Source organism: Toxotes jaculatrix, chromosome 10 (genome assembly GCF_017976425.1).
Source record: "Toxotes jaculatrix isolate fToxJac2 chromosome 10, fToxJac2.pri, whole genome shotgun sequence".
Classification (NCBI taxonomy): domain Eukaryota; kingdom Metazoa; phylum Chordata; class Actinopteri; family Toxotidae; genus Toxotes; species Toxotes jaculatrix.
In genome coordinates this window covers 3,085,589-3,106,128 of record NC_054403.1, presented here as the reverse complement: position 1 = coordinate 3,106,128, position 20,540 = coordinate 3,085,589, and the positions used below count along the sequence as shown (strand labels likewise).

Sequence of the window (20,540 nt, the reverse complement as noted above, 5' to 3'; positions counted from 1 at the left end):
TGCTTTTTTTGCCTGTGATAACATTGGAACAACGCTGTTTTCTTTTATACCGTACACCACAGTTCATAAAATACCAATACATCCACCATAACAATGCATGAGCCAAATCCCTCCCTCCCATCCATCCATCCTTCCTTCCTCTTCCTATCCCACCCAGTTATCCCCACAAGCATTAGCACAGTTCTTGTACTTCTCCTAAGCAGCAGAAGGAGTATGACAGGCGTCGGTGGTAATGCCAATCAAAGCAGCAGAGCGACGAGGCAACATCCAAGCACAGCACAGGGCTGGACAGCAGACAAACATGATGCCATTCTCAGTCTGGCGCTCCTCACTCTGCCTGTCTGTCCCCTGTCACTGACCATGGCCAGTGGCAGGGACAGTGATACACAAGTGTACAAGCTTTACTGCTTTACTGCTTTACAGTAGATTTGCTCTGTTTGCTGAATTTAAATGTTCAAAGTGGTGGTATCTTGGTTCTCAGTTTTCAGCCCTGTGTGTAAGAAGAAGTGCTGCAGAGCTACTCTTTGCTGAGCCGCTCCTCAGCTTTGTTCTGAGTAGTAGGCTTGAGATTTAGAGCTGCATTAAGCCACCAAAAATGAATGGAGTTGACTTCGAATATTAAAGTCAAAACAAAAATATACAGGCTTATTAGAACTGATTATTGAGCCGATCCACTGAATAATATCACTCATTCGGAGACTTGAGACTTGAGACTTGACTTTGATTTGTTTTGTTTTGAGTAACGTGACAGGTCCAGGTCTAGCCAAAGGTAGTCTCACTTTGGCTAGACCTGGACCTGTCTCGAATGACCTGAGAGTGCACGTGCAGACTTACCTTGGCATGACTTGAGAGCCATACAAGTGCTATACAAAGGCAACTAGACTTGTTTGAGGTTCCTGGAGACATTTAACCTCCCATTCTTCACCTTCTTCTGTTCTGACTCATGGGGAGTCCCTGTGACTGGTGGGGAGTACCCGGGTCATCCATGACCTAGATGACATTTGACATTACTTCAGACATCCTTGATCTTGTCTAGACTTGCCTTTGACAAAACCTGAAAGTTGCTGTGTCTCATCTGACTTTAGACTTAGAGACTTAGCTTGGATTTGCTCCAAACCCTTTGGCCTTTACATGCCTACATACATACACTGCTTGTAGTTATTAATTATTTATCAGAGATTCATACAGACATTATATTTTTATGAGACAGTGTCTCTATCCTTTCCCATTTTAAGGATGGTGGCCTGAGGTGGATTTAATGTAAATTAAGTCCTATTATTAATAGTGATTATTAATTATTTCTAATGGCCAAGAATTGGTGAGATGCAGAACCTAGAAAATACACAATTATATAAATATACGCTTTGTGAATCCAAAATCCTTGGTTTCCTGGATGCTGCCTGGTGGAACATGGTGGGTCTTCATAGTCTCACTGTCTTCCAACATCTCACTTCCATCCTTGATTGAAAAAAAAAAAAACAAAATGTAGAGAAAGTTGTGAGTCGTCTCCTAACTGGGCCAGCAATGAATACCTGTTTCTGATATTCTTGTGATTTTCCATCCAGGCAGTCAGGTTGTCGATCAGCCGGTTTGAGTGTCAGCTCCGGTCAATGGCGGCTCTGTGAAGCAGACCAGAAAAACCAGAGTCCCTGTGGATGAGCAGAAAAACACTGCTGTCACCGCAATCATTCCAGCAGTGTGAACTTGGCTTCACCGACCACAGCCTGGCCACGGGGGCACACACACATAGAGAGCAGGCTGGGTGATTGGGTGGGTAGGAGGGGGGGGGGGTAGTTCTAAGAGGAAGTGTCTTGTGCCTTAGGAGATGCCATTCTGGGAGCAGCTGGTGCCCTGGTAGGATTAGATACAGAGGAGAAGCAACGCTGACAGAGAAAGATGGAGGGCATCAAACACCCACACAGTCATCGCTCCCTCCACCTCCTCTCTCTGCCTTTCGCTCTCTCAGGGTAAACAATTCAACAACTGTGCCAGAGACAGCACTGATGCCCGCTATGATGCCAAGCCCTGGGCCCTCCAACAATCTGATATTGACAAAATAAACCCAGCTTCACACTGAGGAGCAGATTTCATGGAGATGCTCGGTGGCTGGCTCTGTGCAAATGCACACCAAGGGGAACATCCCCACCGAAGCAGTGTTGCATTATTGTTATGCGTAAATAAAGCTATATTTTTTTTTTGTAACTTATTTTAAATAACTGATTTTAAAAATATGTTTGTTCTTCTAACATGAATAGATTAGAAGCTGTACGTGTCAGTTTTACTGGTTAGATACATAAAAAGATCAGCTAATAGTTAAGAGTAACTATCTGGTTATGGCCAGAATCATGATTTACATTTCATTCGCAAATAAAACAAACCACAATCTGCAACTTAAAATGTCAATAATTATCAGGACTGCTGAGGTGTAGGGCGCCACCAGCTGGAAGGCACCAAAGGGGAGGACCAAATCTTTTGTGATTCATTTCAGATGCCAGTCCAATACACACATCAGATTAGTACCTGATACTGAGAGGAGAATACAGGCAGACTGTAGCGAGACACTCACTGTGATATCAGCCTGCTGGCTGCTGTTTATTTTGTGAACCAGCAGGTTATACATCTTACTACTAACAATAATAATAATTAGAAGAAGGTTAGTGAGTGTCTGATTCCTGTCCTGCATTAGACCATCCTTAAACAGCTCCACACTGACACTCTATGGATACTATAGAAAATACTATAAGACATTATATGTATTAGGAAACACTTCTTTACAACTGAACGATCTGATCTACACTGCTCAATTAATTATAATGCAGACTTAAAATGTGCAGCGTAAGTTTTATAAGGATGGGAAGATTCTGAAAAATAGACTTAAATACTGGAGCCTAAACGGTCTGTTCATGTGAAATGATTATTTGACAGAAGATGTTAATGACATAAGGACCAGAATTGTGTAAAGGTGGAGAAAGTTCAGTTTGAAATAATGACATGTTGTTTTCTTACATAGTGAAGCTGCGACTTTGATCAGCAGATCTTTACTTAATTATGTCCCAGCCTTCCATGACTGTGCTTATGCATTATCATTATAATGCTTCAAAGCAATAGTTTCACAACAATTATTTTTCGCAAGACAAAACTACAGAAAAATGAGAGGTTTCAAACTGTAAACCACTGAATGGGAGGATATTTGTCAGAAGCATCTTGTCAAAAAACTTGAAAAGCTATTAACAGGCTCAAACCTTGATTATTTATTGTGATTATTTATTATTCTTTCTGAAACCTGGTTAAACCCCACATTTCCATCTGATATTAACAACAGCTTTCAAAGTAAAGACATAGTTTTTTTTTGGTGACATTCTAATGTGGTAATGTGGATGTCATGTCAAAACCATCACTGGGATTTCCCATCACAATCTCACTTCAGTTGCTAGGAAACTGTCCAAGATGTGCTACAAAAAAAAAATCTAAATATCACAGAAGGGACTGACTGGACTCATTTAACATTTGGTAAAACGTGAATGGGCTTGTGATAATTTGAGGTCTATATTAAAACAAACCACAGCTAAATATAGAAAAACAATGCTCCAGAGGTGGATCCGTAGACAACTGGTTTAACAATGCCTAGTGGCAATTAACAAGTCAGGCCTATTCCTTAATTACTAATATGTAATTAAAAGTCAGTATATTTCCATTAGCTTTCAAAACTGTACTTGTAACCCCAGTATAGTGTGGTGACAAACAAGACCTGAAAACCTGTTGTTTCCAAAGTGGATGAAAAGGTGGTTGTAGAACAGCTGGAGTCACATCCTAACAACAAAAATCTACTGCAGCCTATGTTCTGATTTAGGAATAATGACTCTATGAAAAGTGCCATGTTGCAGGGCTGGTAGGAGCAGCATTTGATACATCATTACATGATGGGATGTATGTACGGCATCCAATCCATTTGTGAGGAGGTGGCTGTTCAGATGTATGCTGATGATACGGCCACATAAACTCACGGGAGAGATGCTGAGCCAAGTAAGCTGAGTTACTCATTTTCTCATTAAAGATTAGAAACGTATTAATAACAGAACCATCAAAAGATTTTTTTATCCACATCTTCATTATTATATATCCTATATCCTGCTGATCCCTGGTCAGTAAGATGGTACTGAAAAACTTTCAGTATCTGAAGGTTGTTCTGTGTGTATTTGTCCAAGAACTTTGAGCTTTGGTGCATGACCCTTGTTGATCACATCCAAATCAAATCAACTCACAGTTGGCTGTACAGTGTGTGCTTCATGTATAAACTGAAGAATCAAATGACTGGATGATGTGCAAGGCAGTTTTTTTTTTTGTATATAAACTTCAACTGCAACTTTGTTATTATACTGAAGGAAATTTGGTGTGCAGAACAGGTCACATTGAAAATATGTATTACAATAATTTTCATAGCCAATCAGCTAGTGAAAGCCAGTCAGATAATTATTGTCAATGGGAAATCAATGGTATTTTAAAATAAAGTGGTCCCTGCATGTGGTCACCTATTCTTCCAGTAAAAATGTTTTCCTTAGACTTAAAAAAGAAGGAGCAGTGCTGCACCAACCGAAATCCATTTAGATACTATGCTTTCTGTTGATACCACAATTTCACAGTTCATGTGAAAGTCATCTAAAAACCAATTAAAACAGGTTCACGCTACATTCCGCCTCATTTCCACAGATCACAGGGAAGTGCCAGCAGAATTAAAAGGTAAGATCTGGTAATTACCTCCAAACCGGCCCAAAAAAAATTCAGATCTATTATATGATTTCTCCACTGGGCTTATCACGGCCTTATCAGACTGCAAGCTGATTACAGAGCAAAACCCTGTGATGAAAAATGAGGAAGAAAAAGCAAAATGGAGGGTAAAATAACAGAAAACAGCACACACACACACACACACACACACACACACACACACACACACACACACACACACACACATACATACACACACACACACAAACAGACATACCAGCACCCCCTAGGAACTGATGTGATTGCAGGAACAGACAGATAGAAAGATGAAAGAGTGGATGGATGTGCAACGAAATGAAAGGGGGAAGACAGATGAAAGAAAGGAGGTCAAGTGTGAGGTGTGAGAGACAGAGCAACAGGTTTTCATTATATCTTTTTTTAAAAATTATTATTATATTTCTTTTTTTGGAATAATGGCCCGTCACCTCACTGCAGCTCTGATTAGCCTGGTTTACTTTGCTCATTTTACCATGGGTGATAGCACTTCATGGGTGAGCTGGCTCACATCTGGTGCCCACATAAAGGGAAGGAGGAAACCACAGAGGAGAACCCACTAAAACGAAGGTAACTTTGTCCACTTCAAAAGATTGGCCTTGGCTTTGTAAGTTCAGGACAACATGATGTTGAGAGGTGGAGGTGGGAGGATAGGATGCTAATGAATTAAACTGTAAAAAATTCAAGACAAATGGAGGTATAGGTGATATTAAGCCAGTATACTCCAGTCTGCATCAGGAGCCACCGTACTTGCTGTTGTTGTGCATGTTTGGATTTTTTCTCTGCAGTGAAGGAATATGAGCAACATTATCAACGTTACACTATTCTCAAATCTCAGAAATAATATTGGCGTGTAAAACAACATCAGAACCAATAGAACCCTCAATGCACACACATGCAAAATCAAACGCAGACCTCAGGAATAGATGCCTTAATATTTGACCAAACTATGATTAAACATTACCCCCAGACTTCTTCCCTTTTCAGATATGACTTGGAAAGATGAAAGCAAAAACAAAGACCAACCAGATTGCATAACATTGCATCATGCCATAGCAACAGGTGCATCATGCATGAAGTAGCAGTGGAAGCAGGGAGGAGTAATAGCGGTTACAGATGCAAAAATACAGAGCAGATCTGATAAACTGCTCCGTTCCAGAACATTAGACACCTGTCAAAGCAGGAAAACAAGATAATGTGTCCTGATAACTTCATTAGAGTCTAGACACGGCTAAATGTGTAGGCTCATTTAAAATGTCATGCTAGCATGCTAACAATATTAACATGACGGTATAATATCCACCATGTCAACCTCTTTAGTTTTGCGTATTAGCAAATACAGCTGAATCTGATAGGAATGTCATGTTTGCCATGTTTTTCAGGTATTTGGACACAAACCAAAGTACTGAAAAAGCAGATGATGATGATGATGCTACATGGATTCATCCTCAGGGAACCATGAATGTCTGTTTTCCATCTGGACCAAAGCTGTGGACCAACCAACACTCAAATACAAACTAAGAACGTCTTAGAGATGCTGTAGATGATGTAGTTACTGTGTTACTTAAACCTGTCCTGTCAAAGTGTGTCTTTTCCTAATGAAATCATGATGAGATTTCAAACACTTTCATTTAAACAAACCCATATTTACAATGTGTGTCTGTGTTGGCTGGACAGCGACACATGACAGAGTCTCTGTTGAATTCTATGCATCCGAATTTGCTTGAAAGAAATTATTACGACACTGAGAAATGAATCTTCCAGCCCCCCTGCTGTGTTTACATTCCTGAGTATAAACAGGAAACTCATCTATCTGATTCATGTAGGATCTGTGGGCAGCGATTCAGAGGTCTGGAACAGAACAATATCAAACTTTAGATAGATAAACTAAACAGTCTCTGTTAGAAGCTACTGATAACAGTTAACACATTACAATTATGTGTCAAATTCTGAGAAATAATAAAAAGCATTTGTGCAGCAGGACATATAAATGAAGTATTTTAGATGTTTTTACTGATCACACAGGTTTTACTCACTAACACACAGTCGAATGAACTTCCAAAAACTTGTGAAAGTCAGAGCAGACAGATTGAAAATGACGCTTTTGGGGTGTAATTTGCTGAAGAATGGCTTGTCTGATCAGAGAGAAGAATAAGAACTGGTGCGACAGAGGAAGCAGTGAGAAAGACAGAGACAGAACGAGAGATTTAGAGACCGAATATTTCCAAGCATCTGTTGTCGAAGCTGATGATAAGGCCTCATTATTGTAGTCATTAAGGAAGCAGAGAATGACGGAGAGAAAGACGTGGAGCGAGAGAAAGAGGGAGGGTAATACGGGTATAGAGTGAAAAAAGAAAAACAAATGAGACAGATCCACAGTAGAGGACGAGGGATGCGATGCAGAGTTCACCAGTCTTTTTGTTTGGAGAATATAGCTTGAAAGATAATATAAAACTTTATCGATCCTTGGAGGGAAATTGCCTTTCTACTGCAGGTTATAGGGCAGGGAAAGAGGAAACTACAGCGTGAGCCCTGAACAAAGTTTTAAGTGAGCAATAAAACTAAACAATAAAAGCAGAGAAAACAAAAGATTAGAAGCAAAAGGGTAAAGCCTAAGAGACAGTTGCAGGATTCTGTAAACACATGCTGCTGTATGTACAAAGATGTTCAAAGCTCAAGACTCTGGACAGTGACCATGCTTTATATGCTATATATGTTTAGCAGCTAATGTCAACAAGTGCTCCAATTTAAATATGAGTTAGGCACAAAAAGTCCTTAGTTTGTTAAGGATAAGATCATAGGTTGGAATAAGCTGCAGACACAGAGGATCTGTGCTTTGCTAATTTGCTAATATTTAATATGTTTACTGTCTTACTTTTACTACATTTTTCTATATTTGTAAACACTGAGCAGCTGAGGTTGATGGGAATGCCTTTAGTTTTTCTATATGAACAACGTGCCATTTTGCACACCACATGAAAAAAAAGTCAAACTTTGGCTAATCCAGCTAATTAGGAAAAAAAACAAACATGTATTTCATCACACTGAGGGACAATCATAGTCACATACTACCATACAACATACACATTGTCCACAATGGATTAAAACAACCGATGCATTTACTGTGAGTAAATCTCTACTGATGATAAAACAATGTTGTATTGTCTCACAGTATATGTATATGCCGTCATATTGCCCAAACCTAGACCAACTGAAAAATTAGAAATAATTCTGACCAGTGGTATCAGCTCTATGTGTGTAATTTTTGATACAAACTGTAACTGGGATTTTTATTATAATTTGGCATTTGAAAACCCCCAGCTAGAGAGTTATGCCAGCAATGTCTGGGCTGGCTAACTCTCTACCAACTAACTGTCAGCCTGTTGGTGGTAATGACACATTAACATTACAAAAGGCCACAGGGAAAAATGTGAGTTCTAGTGAGCCACTCACCCAACTTCCACCTTGTGTATTGTACACTTACAGAGGACTTTATGCTATCAAAACAGTCTCAGTTATCCATGGCTGGATTCCACAAGATGTTGGGAATATTAAATATTAGATTTTGGTCCATGCTGACATGATTGCATCACATAATTGCTGCCAGTCTCATGTTCCACCACATCTCAAAGGTTTTCTATTGGATTCAGAGCTGGTGACCACTGATTGTCAATGTCACAATGTCACGCATTATCCTGCTGGAAGTAGCCATTAGAAGATGGTGAACTGTGGCCATAAAGGGATGAACATGGTCAGCAACAATACTCAGACAGACTGTGACACTCAGACCATGACTGATTGGTGTTAAGGCCCAAAGTGAACCAAGAAGACATCCCCCACACCATCACATAGCCTGGACTGTTAACACAAGGCAGGTTGGGTCCATGGACTCCAGCAGTCTGAGCAAGACAAGTCAAGTCTATCCATTTTCCATACAGCCTGATCCATCAGGGTCGCGGGGGAGCCGGAGCCTATCCCAGCTGACTATGGGCGAGAGGCGGGGTACACCCTGGACTGGTCGCCAGTCAGTTGCAGGGCCGACACACAAAGACAGACAACTACACACGCACACACTCACACCTAAGGGCAGTGTAGAGTAGCCAATTAACTTAATGTGCATGTTTTTCGGATTGTGGGAACATGCACAATTCCACACAGAAGAGCCCAGACCAGGGTTTGAACCTGGATCCCTCTTGCTGTGAGGTGACAGTGCTAACCTCTGTATCTGCGCCCAAGAAATAGCTGGCTTATTTTAGTATTGGTCAAAAACAGTATCCGATTCTTGATTGTCAGTTTTTATGTGTGCGTTTTCATTACTCCTGCATGCTGCAGTTGTGTGTGTGCAGTTTGTCAGAGTGGTGAATTACAGTGAGCTGTGGAGTAAAACAACAGCCTTCCAGCCTGAGCGATAAGACGACCTGTGCCAGCTCCTCACCTAGAAAAAGCCGATGAGGAGAGAGAAGAAAGAGTCAGAAATCGATATGTCAGCTCTCTGGCCCTCACCATAATGGCTCCTTATGGGGTGATAAGCAGCTTAATCTTTCCCAATGAGAGAGGAGTGTGGAAGAAAAGGTGGGGTGGGGGGGGGGGGGGGGGGGGGGGGGGGGGGGGGGTGGGGGGGGGGGGCAGGAGACCATGATATGTGAGTGTGAACTGACACGCTAGATCCAGCAATCCCCAAACATACAGTATGTCCTGTCCCACTAGACTGGATCCCAGACACAAGAGGTATGAGACGTGCCGCAGATGGGTGGGGATAAGGGGGTTTGGGTGCATCAGAATTCAGAGAAGCTGAATTATTGGAAGATAATATTGAATTGAACTTGAACGTGAAGCTGCAGAATGGCAGTTTTTTTTTTTTAGGTTTTTTCTGCTGACATCATGAACTGTTTTTATTCATACTGTTACTGTTGACAGTATCTGAATTAGGTTTTACTGGCCAAGAATGTCCACATACATACATACATACAGTACGCTGTCAGAGAAAAATATACAGAAATATAAACAAGACCTTCTATTATAAACAAAGGAAATAAGTACATGAACAAAAAGTATTTTAAAAAAGTGGTTTTATGTTTAGTATGTGTGGGTTAGACATTAAATGGGATTCTAACAGTACACAAGGTCAGCTGCATGTTACGACAGAATTACTGAATTATGATTGATTCTGATGCTTTGCTGTCTTTTACCATGCCGTCGATGAGGACGTAAGATACTGCGAATTACAGCTAAGCTGACAGTGGCAACTCAGTCACCAGAGAAGCGCTCCAGTGCTTCATTCAGTCTGTAACTATGGTGAATCAGTTAGTCATTTCAGCTCAGAGATCTATTAAAAAAAAAAAAAAAAAAAAAACTCTGTCCTTATTCTGCCTCTCTGTCAGCATGACACTTCTTGATCCCATTTGAAAAAATGAAAGCTCCATAGATTTGCAAGTAGGTCGCTGGAATTCGTTTTTTTTTTTAAAACAAAGTAAATCTCCGGAGCATCATCTCCTCTCTTTTAACACGTGATAGTTTGTCCATGTCCTTACTCTGACACTTGGAACTGAACCGTCACTAACAGAATTTGTTTCATCTGTAATTTTCCTTTTATGATAGGTCAAAGTCTGCTACGAAAATGGTTTTAGTAGTCTTCCTCAATTACACATGTGGGCAGGAGGAGCTGGAGAACAGTCAACGGCAATTAATGACCCCGTCATCGAAATGGCTGGAGATAGCCATTGCTAATGGGAGGGTTTAGCAATCAGACTTAACCAAATCAAGCTGGTAGATTTGTCCTTAGTCAAATGTCGGCTTATGTTTTGTCCTGACAGTGCAACTAACAACATCCATCCGTGGAGCTCTGCAAGGAAACAGTGTCTGGAGGAACAGAAATTGAGAAAAGAAAAGAAGAAAAACTTGACCACGAAAATAAGCAGTTAGATTAAAAATAAATTATGTATTTCATTTATTGGAAAGCCACAGTTAAACAGTGATGTTTTAACAGATCTCAGGTTTTCAGGAAGCTTGTTCCACAGGTGGCTGGAACAAGTCACCCTGCTTGGTTTTGATTCTGGAGAGACTTGGTAAAACCTTGCTCCATAATCATGCCCCTGTGTTGAAAAGAGGAGGCACAAGAATGGACCTTTGATGAACGCCACAAGTAATTTTTGGTCAGTCAGAGCCACAATTACCATGTGTCACCAAGCAATACCTGACTTTTTGATATGATTTGAACAAACTTAGCACAGAGCCAAAAAGTCCCACCCACTTGTCCAGTTTGTCGAGCAGAGTCTAATGATCAGCTGTGTTGACTGCAGGACTCAGATTCCGTATTGCAAAAACCAAAATTCCAGAATGAAAGGCATTAAAGAAATTGTTTTGCAACAGGAAAGCATTAAAAACACATTTAAAATTAATACACATGACATGAAACAGTAGTTTGTAGCACAACACATTCAAAAGAACCATATTTTAGAACAATTAACCATAATTCTCTATGACAGTAGTTTGTATTGGCATTGGCACCTCCTTTTCTAAGTACTCTAGACTCACTTATAACTGGGATGTTTGGGGGGGGGAGCTTAAATCAGAGCTGCTGGCTATTGTTTTCATTTAACCAAATTTCAGTTAAAAACCAAAAATCATTCATTAATACTGACTTGCCATCCAGAGACCTGCCTTTTAATCAAGCTACATTTAGCATATAAAAGCATTGTCTGACACAGTATGTGGCTGGAATACAACTGGAATCAGATCAGACCAAGTAGCTGCGAGCACTGAGTACACTTTGTTTGGTTCCCTGATTGGGACAGAGACATCCTCTGAATGCCTTGGGTGATATGGAGATGAGAGGGTGGAGGGATACAAGCTGTCTTCCTGTGTGTGCTGTCCAACACACTTATCCACACATTCTTGTTTGGCACCCCAAGAGCATGGCGAAGGTTGGCACCGAGAAGTCCGGATTCAGTGATGTTTGGATGAACCCCATCAGTGTCCCCAGCTGGATATGTAGAAAGGCCACATTAACCTTCTAAAGGGCCCTGGGATAAAAAGGATACTTGCTATATTGTCCAAGAAACCAACCAGAATGGTAACCTAAAATGTATGGCAGTGGCTTTATGATACACTGATTACACATTTTATTTATTAAAAGTATTACAGAACTACAGAATGAATACAGACATCCAAGTGTCTTTCCCAGTTGAGACCAAGCAGCCGTGAGCATAAGGCAGTCTGTCATCCTGCACTCTTCTCAGATTTGTTTTTGACATTCTAATGGAAAACAACCTCCCATCAAGTGTTGTACACTGTGGCAAAGCAAAAAGCAATGTGGAAAAGCTTGGCAGTCACTGAGAATGCCTTAAGCGATGAGTTCAGCTCGATCAAGGAAGAAAGGAAAGCTTCCCTGTCACCTTCTACATCTGTCTCAGTCGTGGGGGTGTAGCAGGCTGACAGAAAGTGGCTATATCAGTGTGGCCTTGGTCTTGTGGCCATTGTGCCAGGCTGATGACAGTACAAACCAAAAGGTCTCACTTAGGCTTAATTGTACTAAAGTAGTCTTTGATGGTCCTGTGGGGAACCTATTAGCATCTTCAATAAAAAAAGTTCTTATGATTGGACAGCTGCTCAAATAAAAAACTTTTACACACAATTCCCTGTAATTCAGGCTGACAAGTAGTGTTTGGTGTCTTTGGAAAATGACTGTAATAACTCTGTAAGTTTGAGCAAATTATACCCACAAAAATGAGTTTATAATGCTACAACTGCTGTGTTGTTGTAACCTCGTCAGCATAGCAAAGTCAGACTTTCCAATTATACTTGTTTTTATAAGCATTTTATGTGAGTATATGTGAAGTTTATCATTAGTATTTCATTACACATCCATCCAATCTACACACTCGATTTCATGAGCAAATCCCTCAGGGAAGCTAATCAGTTTTTTTTTCTTTCCAGCACAGGATTTTACTGCCATGGCAGCATTTTGTCAGTGTAGGCGTCATATTCTCCTACAGTGGTTTCAGTGTCTCACTTTAAAACAAAGGCCTTTAAATAACTGTATAAAGCAAACTGGATTACCTGTGATAATCCAATATGCTGAGCTTCTGACAGCTGTGGCAAAGCTCGGAGGCAGTAATGAGATCAGTGTGCACTAATAGCTGATCATAAAAAAAACAAACATTTTAGCTCAGAGGAGGAAATCTCGGCTCTCATCATTCCGTCTGAAGACAAACAGGTGGGATTATAATGACAGGAAGTCTAGGGTTGACAGCTCCTGGCTTTTCTAAAAGTTAAAATATGCTAAGATATTTGTTAATATCCTCACACTCTCCAAACAAAACTTATTCAAATTCCAACTGATGATGAATTTGTAAATGTCAAATCCGAGTTCAAGGTCAAAACAAACTCTTTCAAGTGGACAGTGTCTGACCTGAAGGAGGTTCAACAACAGTTAACCTAAGGCTCTTTATCAAAGATGTGTCTTTGGTTTTCTTTCCTTTCTGTGAACTGGAGGCCATGTTTCCCCTCCTCTGTTCTCTGTGTCTCACCTGCTAATTAAGGTCTATCTGTGACCTGGCACTGTTTTCAAACTGAATCTTTCACTTTTGTGAGAGATAAACATTTTTAATGGCAATATCTGTCTCTGTCTCCCACAGTGAAGATGCCATTTTAATGAATGGGGCTACTTTTCTACAGAACCGTTGTTTATACACCTTGTTGCACAGTCTCACTTCTCTTTTTATGAGATCTTATTTTGTAAGATATATATATATTTCATGCATTGCGTAGTTTTGCTTTGAAGCAACTTGATTAGAGCTCACAGAACATGTCAGAGTTTTCCACTGAAATCTTCCTCCACTCTACACTTAGTAGTGCATTAGCACACTAAGGCCTAACACTGCACTTTCCTTATTGGTGGCTCCTTGTAACTTTGTAGATCCTGCAGCTGAAGCTTATTTTTCTTCTGCATTCATTGTAAGTCAGTCAACAGAATAGAAGCTTTGGCTGAACAATGTAAAATGTAAATGCAAGCTCAAATCACATATTCTTTTATTCTGTGTCACTGTGCTCCTCTTCATGTTCTTTATCATCGCCCAACATGTCAACCTCCCCCTTACCCTCTCGTTTCCTCGCCACACTCCCCTTCCCCTTCCTTCCCTCCCTCGTTCTGGTAGGACAACAGACACCGAGTCGATGGCGGTGACAGGTGACGCTTTGGATGAAAGTCCCTGACTCCAGTGGCTGTCACAATGTTCAGCAGAGAAGTGAAAGAACCAAAGGAGGAAAGGTTTTAGTTGGAGGGGAATGGAGGGAGGCGAGGAAGGAGCGGAGGTGGAGATGTGAACTGAAGTCGTGTGTCGCCCCCGGGGCTCTGAGCCTCTAATTGACTGCAGTGGGTTGACGGTGGTTCTTTGACTGTCATTTCCAACACACACACACACGCACACACACGGGTTAGCATTTGTATCTTTGTGAGGGCCTTCTGTTAGTTTCACTTCCCCGATACTTTCACTCAGAATTTGGATGATTGGATGGGAATTGGCATCTGAGCATTCAAACTCCAGCCTCGTTTTAAAACCGTGTCAATTACTCGTGATTTGCAGAACTTCAGCTTCATATAGCGTCTGGAAATAATTCAACATTTTGGGAAATACACTTATTTTCCCTTTACCACTATCAGGTCTGTGTGTTAAATAGGAAGCTACAGCCAGCAGCTGGTTAGCTTACCTTAGCATGAAGACTACAAACAGGGAAAAGTAACAAAATCCTCCTAATAAAAACTAAAAAACTGATGTGGAAATGTGACACCAAAAAAATGGATCTCAATTCCTGAGCAGTCTCTTAGAAACAACTAAGGGCACGTGGGAGAAAACGTTTAGCATAAAACTGAGGAATGTATCTTTAAATTGTATTATATTCAGATTTTGCACTGAAACTAATAACATAAAATTTCCTTGCCTATGTAGGAAGTGTCCTTACAGAGATACATATACCTGCTGCCACATCTTCAGGGGTGTACAGAGAAATAAAGAGAGAAAAAGCATACCCATGGGCATGTCAACATATAATCACAGAATGCACACAAACGCACCAGCTCTCACGATGTCTGTGTCTTGGTTGTAGTCCAACAAATTAGCGTCTGTCGTTCTTCCTCACTGCTCCTCCAACACACACACACACACATTTATGTGCACATACACAGAGCTGCGGAAACTCTGGAAAATAGGCGACACCCACAGAGGTTTTTCGAAGCCTTTTATCAGACCAGAGTTCCACAGGGATTCACTCAGATGGACTGCTCGGACAAAAACATGTTGGTAATGGCCACACAGCTGGGGACAGAAGACCAGAGAGGATTGGGGGGATATTTGGACGACTGGATGGGCGGATGCATAGATGGTTTGATGGGAAAACGGAGGTATATATGAGTGGCAAGGAGGTGGTCGTCTGAGATCCCTAGAGGTGTGGACAAGACGATGACCAGATGGCATTTGTCTGCCAATCTGTGACCACTGGGACAGCAGGGAAAACGCAAACACACACTTTGTGTGCTTTGTAGGAAAAACACACGAATAGCACTCAACTCCACTAGATGCCGTACATTAGAAAGCTGCGGAAACTTCCATGCTCACTGTGATAAAAGTGTGAACATATTCAATATTTATTAACAGACTACTGATTCATTTGCTTTTCAGTTTGCTCACACCACTCTGCGACACACAATTTTCATGAGATGTTGGTTGATGTGCGACCTCTACAGACTCACAAAGAATTAAAAAAAAGACTTTTGCCGCTCTCAGGTCAATGGGGCTACAGTATATTTTTGTGTAGAGACAGGTCAAAATTAAAATGGCTGCCAGAATACCTGTAGCCATCACTGTTGTTTACGTAAAATGTGTACAATTAGTGTTATTTTATGCGTGTACAGCAGGTACCTTCATTAATTATTACATTTTCCAGTACACAGGATCTAACTGACTGACTGTGTTTTCATTTTAAGCAAATCTCCAAACCCCTCTGGACACTTGATACAAATAATTTCTTTTTAACATCAGCAAGGTTGTTATGAGTTTTCCATTTATGTCAATGTACAATTGCTTTTCTTGTAGTCTTTACAGTAGTGGCATTGTTATGCATGTAACTATACCTATATATGACTAACTGAATGCAACATTTTAACTTATTAAAAATATATTCAGTCACTTGACAGTAATAATGGAAACATTTTCATAAGTAGCACAGACTGTTTTCTACACTAACATTAATTCCTGACATAAAAAGCAAATACAACTTATAATAGCTTATTCTTCTGTCCATCTCCCTTGTACATCTCTGTATGAAATTATGCTGTCTGCACACACACACTGTGGGAATAGGAAAAACAACTATGCTGGCAAACAGCAAACCACCCTGAAATGCATGGAACATCACTTACTGTTAGTGTTTCCTGAAAGTGCTGCGCCTCTGCCCCGTGCTGCCTCACACACTTTCCTTTAGTATATCCTGATAAATAAATCAGTGCACACACACTAACACAACGATACGGACATACACATACACAGAAACATGCAAGTCACTGATTCTGTTGCCCCCTGCACTGATTCCACTCTCATGCTTAATGCATGAGCTAAATGCTTAAGTTGAATTATTAGGATGTTTTATTCAGGAATGGGCTGGGGCTTTCCTTTCTCCCCCTGTTAAGGATGGCTGGTTGTTGGTGGGTGTGGGGGGCTACTGTGGAAGATGATTTGGATTAATTAGTAATGGTGAGTGTAAGGTGCTGGAGATGTAACATTAATGCAGACAGGCTGATGCTATGGTTCATACAACTTCTTCATCTTATCTGGGAGAGCAGAGAACATGCCAGGGTTCAGAGTTTAGTGGAGCAGCATATAGCAGCACAGCCTCATGTCCCCTCAGAGACACCGTACACACTGGATACTAATGCTCTTAGTAAATTATGTACAGACTGACATGCGGATCATCCGTCAGAGTTTATCTAATCAGTGGATTCAACCAAAGTGTCACCTGAGTTTTAATTGCCCACATGTTTTCCAGCCTGCCAAGAAATTATTTAGGATATTAGTGATTAAAAATTCATTTTCAGAGACTGAATACTTACATGGCTGGTCTTAGCCACCATTTTGGTCCAGAGTCTAGTTTCTCAGCTGCTATTAGAAGGACTACCATGACATCTGTTATATCCAAGTTCCCCAGGGGATGGATCCTAATGATGTCAGGTGATCCCTCCACTTTCCATCTACTGCTCCCAGAAAGTCACAGTTTTCATTTATCCAGTGAAATATCTTGAACGCTCTCAAATGGATTGGCACAGCGTTAGGGACAGTGATCGCCTGACTGATGCTGCAGTTGACATAAAAGCACAAAAAAAACCCATAAATGTCTTAAAAACTGCTTCAGGCATTCATGTTCTCAGGACTGTAACCACGATCCTCTGACTTCTCTTCTAACACCATCACCAGGTCAAAATTTGAATTTGTCCAATATTTTTTAACCATATTCTTGTACTATTTCCATAGCCCCAGTGGCTAAAAGCAAGCTGGAGTGTACTGTACACTCAAAATACACAATACTGATGTTAGCAGCAGACACTGAGGTGGCTGCTCTCTGTGTGATAGCACTGTAAAACCATCTAAACTATAATTTTCCTCGGTATTGGAGATGCAATGTCCTGTGAAGCTTAATACTGTTTTAGATGTTTTCCTACCAGAGTTATTTAAGGAGAGACTGCCATTGTTAACGGAGTGTATATGGTCCATGTAAAGTGTATCTGTTTGATTTTTAATATATCAAATGAACTGCAAAAATGAATTCAGTTTTCTAAAATTTTATTATTCACTGCTCAGATCAATGACTTGTTTTATTTATTCAATTTTTCGGTCTATGGGATATTGGATAGAAAAAACTAACTTGGAAGATTTGAGTACTTCTATTTCTCTTCATGCTTTGGGTATTTTATTTTAAGGGTAGGATCTAAACCCAGATTGGCCAAAGTGGCAAATCAACTCAACCATCATCACATTTGCTTTCGTGGATTACATCCAGTGTCTTCTTAAGGTAAATACACTAATTAAAGTCTCTTAGATTAGCTGGAAAATTCACTGTCAAGAACAAAAAGCAGCTGTTTTTCTTAGCTCATGATAGTTTAGTGTTTAGGTCACAGAGCTGCTAGCAGACTGCAGACTCTTGGTCGTGTTAAATGTAAACCGTCTTCCATATTTGGTGGAGGAATGTCTGATCTTGTCCACAGCAGAAATTAAATGTTGCAAACGTTCAGTCAGGAAGACTACCTCCCTGCCCTCTCACACAAGCACAGTTTCCTACTATTCCTATGTTCCACCAGCTCATTCTTGTCTTCATCCAAAACCAACGTGACGCGCTCACCTTTAGCCAATCACTCATAAGCTGTCAAACTTTAAAAGTCTGATTGGGATGTCTTCTTAGAAGACGTCATTTCAACACTGCAAAGATTCATCACCCTCCTTTCACCACCTCAACTGTGGATGCTCGGCCTTCTTCAATCAAACCCTCTAACCTGAAGTCTCCTTCTAAGAAGACGTTCCAATCTTGAGCTCCATTCCTCATCATCACCACCACCATTGTCCAGGCTTTGTGGGAGTTTCCTTCATGTTGGAAGCATTTAATCCATTCGGTCGCTTCTGCTGGGGTCTAAGCACCAAAATCTGTTCTAGCTATTCACAATGAATTCACTGCAAATCTTCTCATTCTCTTTAGTTGTTCTTGTAAGTCTTTCATGATTGAACTGACATGTCAAACACTTTCTGACACATCAGTGACAGGAAAGGATTTGTGTATCTTTTAGAAAGTAATGCAAAGAGGATATAAATGAAACATCAGATTGCTTCTTGTGGGTATCTTGTAATAAGCTGTATCTTTATTTGTCTCTGTGAATATGTTACTCACCACGCCACCAAAATACAACCCTCAGTGCAGTGTGACTCAAAGCCCTGAGGGGTCAGTATGTTAAGGTGCATTCATTTCCCATTGCACAATATGGCACAATTAGCAAATTAGCATGGAGTCTGACCACACCTGAACACACACACACACTTACAAGCTGTTGTACCTATCATAGCCTGGGAATGCCCATCCCCTGTGTGTGTGTGTCCATCAGTTGTAGGTCAAACAGATGGTACACAGATCAGAGTTACAAATGTTCTGCATGCACTCTTCCAGTAGGAACAATTAAAACACATTAATCTTTTTACTATTTTATTTACGCCACAGTTACACTGTTTACCTCAGGGCATCCTATTTCCTCTTTATGCTGTTGTTTGGATTCCACCATGTCATAACAATTTATGGATTCTTCACTATTTAGAAATAAAAAGCGCTGACTGGAAACCTGTGAAATTACTGTTAAGGGGTGAATTTGTATGCAACACACAGCCCTGCATTATAAAACTTTTTTTTTTAAACCACATTCCACCTTTGCTGGACAACTCTGGCAACTAAGATGATGCATTTTCAACAAGAAACAGCAGCCAGCAGTGATAGTGCTAAACAAGGCTACACACACAGTTAGCTCTACAGGGAGCACAAAACACACAGAGAAATGAAGCTCAGTGAAAGTTTAGTCAGGCAGACTGTCTCCCTGCCTCCCAAGTCACAAGCAGTTTCCCACTAGTTCTAATCTCCACCAGCTCATTCTTGTCTTCATCCAGCCACGACCTTTAGCTGTCAAACTTTAAGTCTTCTCTCTCTCTGCTGTCGTTCAGTCATTTCAGCACCGTGGCTATTTGCAACCCACCTCAGCCCCTTTCAACACCTGAACTGCAGATGGCTGGCCCTCTCCAATCAAACCCTCCAATCTGAGGTCTCCCTTTATGAAGACGTTCCAACCTCGAGCTCCATTCCTCATCACCACCACTAGTGTCTGAACTCTGTGGGAGTTTCTTTCATGTCTGAAGCATTTAATCCATAAGGTAGTTTCCTATGGTGTTCTACTTCCTGCTAGGGTCTAAGCTACTATCATCCCTCCTTTGTTACTGGCCTCCATGGTCACTTGCATACTATCACACTCATGAAGAACAAAATGGCCAGTAGCATTTTATTCCCACAGACAGCAAAAAACAATAAATGTTCCTGGCTATTTCCGCACCAATCTCCAAAACTTCAACACGTATCATAGCTTCATGCCGGAAAAGGCACGAAAATGATTGTGTCTACCCGGGTGTCATGTTTCCATCAATGCTGATTGGAGCTGAAGCCAATAAATACCCACAAGTCATTTGACCTGGGAATGAATGGCGATTGCACCCTTTCCCACTCAGGACAAAAGCCAGATGTTGGTGGGTGTTAGCGGGTTTTTTGATGTGAAAGGGCTTTTATTAATGAGGCACATATAATCTTGAAAACAGACTCTGTACACCTTTTTCATTTTTTTATCAGGAAAATTAAAAGCATAACAACGTGACAATTTCAAATCCATTTTATTCATCCAAAGCCAACAGTCACGTTTCTTTTCATCCAAAGCCAATAAAGATGTCAAGCATAGAGGCTTAGCAATATCCATTAAACAACCTTAAACACACAGTAACAGTGTTCTCACCAGGTTGCCGGAGCCAATAGCTAATCCTGTAGCATGAGCTAACAGGAAGGTTTCCATCTTGATATAAAGAACATTTGCGCACTTTAAGCCACATAAACAACTTTACATGTTGATCTCCACACAGACTCTCAGTCGTTTTAGGCTGGTTTCTGGCCCCCTGCCTGCACACACATCTCACTGATGATGT

The 20,540-nt window shown here is 40.7% G+C and overlaps 1 long non-coding RNA gene across 1 annotated transcript; it reads right to left on the bottom strand.

Moving 5' to 3' along the window:
* Positions 1-929: 929 nt before the first annotated feature.
* Positions 930-1,637, bottom strand: LOC121188975. Its single transcript, XR_005894755.1, has 3 exons — positions 1,533-1,637; positions 1,362-1,458; positions 930-990 (listed from the first exon to the last, which is right to left on the bottom strand). It is a non-coding gene; the product is annotated as an uncharacterized LOC121188975 (long non-coding RNA).
* Positions 1,638-20,540: the final 18,903 nt, after the last annotated feature.